This window comes from Arachis ipaensis, chromosome B6, assembly GCF_059453495.1.
Source record: "Arachis ipaensis isolate K30076 ecotype BB chromosome B6, ASM5945349v1, whole genome shotgun sequence".
Taxonomy (NCBI): domain Eukaryota; kingdom Viridiplantae; phylum Streptophyta; class Magnoliopsida; order Fabales; family Fabaceae; genus Arachis; species Arachis ipaensis.
The window spans coordinates 61,200,666-61,202,627 of NC_142441.1; the positions used below are offsets into that span (position 1 = coordinate 61,200,666).

At 33.4% G+C, this 1,962-nt stretch overlaps 1 non-coding gene across 1 annotated transcript; it reads right to left on the reverse strand.

Annotated features, from left to right (window-relative positions):
- Positions 1-1,111: 1,111 nt before the first annotated feature.
- On the reverse strand, positions 1,112-1,219 carry LOC148555792 (small nucleolar RNA R71). The gene has a single exon (XR_015886900.1). It is a non-coding gene; the product is annotated as a small nucleolar RNA R71 (small nucleolar RNA).
- Positions 1,220-1,962: the final 743 nt, after the last annotated feature.

The window sequence follows — 1,962 nt, forward strand, 5'->3', positions numbered from 1 at the left end:
ACTAACAATTAATGTGATTGATTCAAAAATTTTTAAGTTTGTTACTTGCCTATTAAGAAAGGTCCAATCTTTAAATTTTAAAATCATATTTTTTATTTGTTGTTAGTCAAGTAATCAACTTTAATTTTCAAAATCAAATTTTTTTAAAATTTCTTTTTCAAATCTTTCTCAAAATAAGTTTCAATCACATCTTTTTCAAAATCAATTTCAAAATCTTTTCTAACTTCTTTTCTAACTTCTTATCTTTTCAAAAATTAAGTTTCAAATCTTTTTCAATCAATCTTATCTTTTTGTTTGATTCTTATCTTTTTCAAAACTACCTAATTAATTCTCTCTAATTTTCGAAAATCACCCCCTCTTTTTCAAAATTCTTTTTTAAATTAACTAATTGTTTTAAATTTAATTTAATTTGATTCAATTTTATTTTCCTTTCTTAATTTTCGAATTTTAACTTTAATTTTTAAATTAAAAATAAAAATATTTTTCTTTTCTTTTCAATTATTTTCGAAAATTCCTCTCTCTCTCATCTCCTTCTAATTATTTTATTTATTTACTAACACTTCTCTTCATCTAAAAATTAGAACCCTCTCTTTCGAATTTCTCTTCTTCTATTCTTTTCTTCTTCTACTCACATAAAGGAATCTCTATACTTTGACATTAAGGATTCGTCTTCTTTTCTGTTCTCTTCTTTTTCATATGAGCAGGAACAAGGATAAGAACATTGGAGGAAGCATTCTTTTTCATAAAGATGCTTGGTGACTTTACTGTACCAAATTCCAATTTACATGGAAGAAGCATCTCAATCCCTGCCATTGGAGCAAACAATTTTGGGCTGAAACCTTAATTAGTTTCTCTGATGCAACAGAACTACATGTTTTATGGACTTTCATCAGAAGATCCTTTTCAGTTCTTAGCTGAATTCTTGCAGATCTGTGATACTGTTAAGACCAATGGGGTTGATCCCGAGGTCTACAGGCTTATGCTTTTCCCATTTGTTGTAAGAGACAAAGCTAGAATATGGTTGGACTCTCAACCTAAAGATAGCCTAAACTCTTGGGATAAGCTGGTCACGACTTTCTTAGCCAAGTTCTTTCCTCCTCAAAAGCTTAGCAAGCTTAGAGTGGATGTTCAAACCTTCAGACAAAAAGAAGGTGAATCCCTCTATGAAGCTTGGGAGAGATACAAGGAACTGACCAAAAAGTGTCCTTCAGACATGCTTTCAGAATGGACCATCCTGGATATATTCTATGATGGTCTGTCTGAACTATCAAAGATGTCATTGGACCATTCTGCAAGTGGATCCATTCACCTAACAAAAACGCCTACAGAAGCTCAAGAACTCATTGACATGGTTGCAAATAACCAGTTCATGTACACTTCTAAAAGGAATCTTGTGAGTAATGGTATGCCTCAGAGGAAGGGAGTCCTTGAAATTGATACTCTGAATGCCATATTGGCTCAGAATAAAATATTGACTTAGCAAGTCAATATGATCTCTCAGAGTCTGAATGGATTGAAGGAATCATCCAACAGTACTAAAGAGGCCTCTTCTGAAGAAGAAGCTTATGATCTTGAGAACCCTGCAATAGCAGAGGTGAATTACATGGGGGAACCCTATGGAAACACCTATAATCCCTTATGGATAAATCATCCAAATTTCTCATGGAAGGATCAACAAAAGCCTCAACAAGGCTTTAATAATGGTGGAAGAAACATGTTTAGCAATAGCAAGCCTTTTCCATCATCCACTCAGCAACAGACAGAGAATTCTGAGCAGAATCCATCTAGCTTAGCAAATATAGTCTCTGATCTATCTAAGGCCACTGTAAGTTTCATGAATGAAACAAGGTCCTCCATTAAAAATTTGGAGGCACAAGTGGGCCAGCTGAGTAAAAAAATCACTGAAACTCCTCCTAGTACTCTCCCATGCAACACAGAAGAGAATCCAAAAAGAGAGTGCAA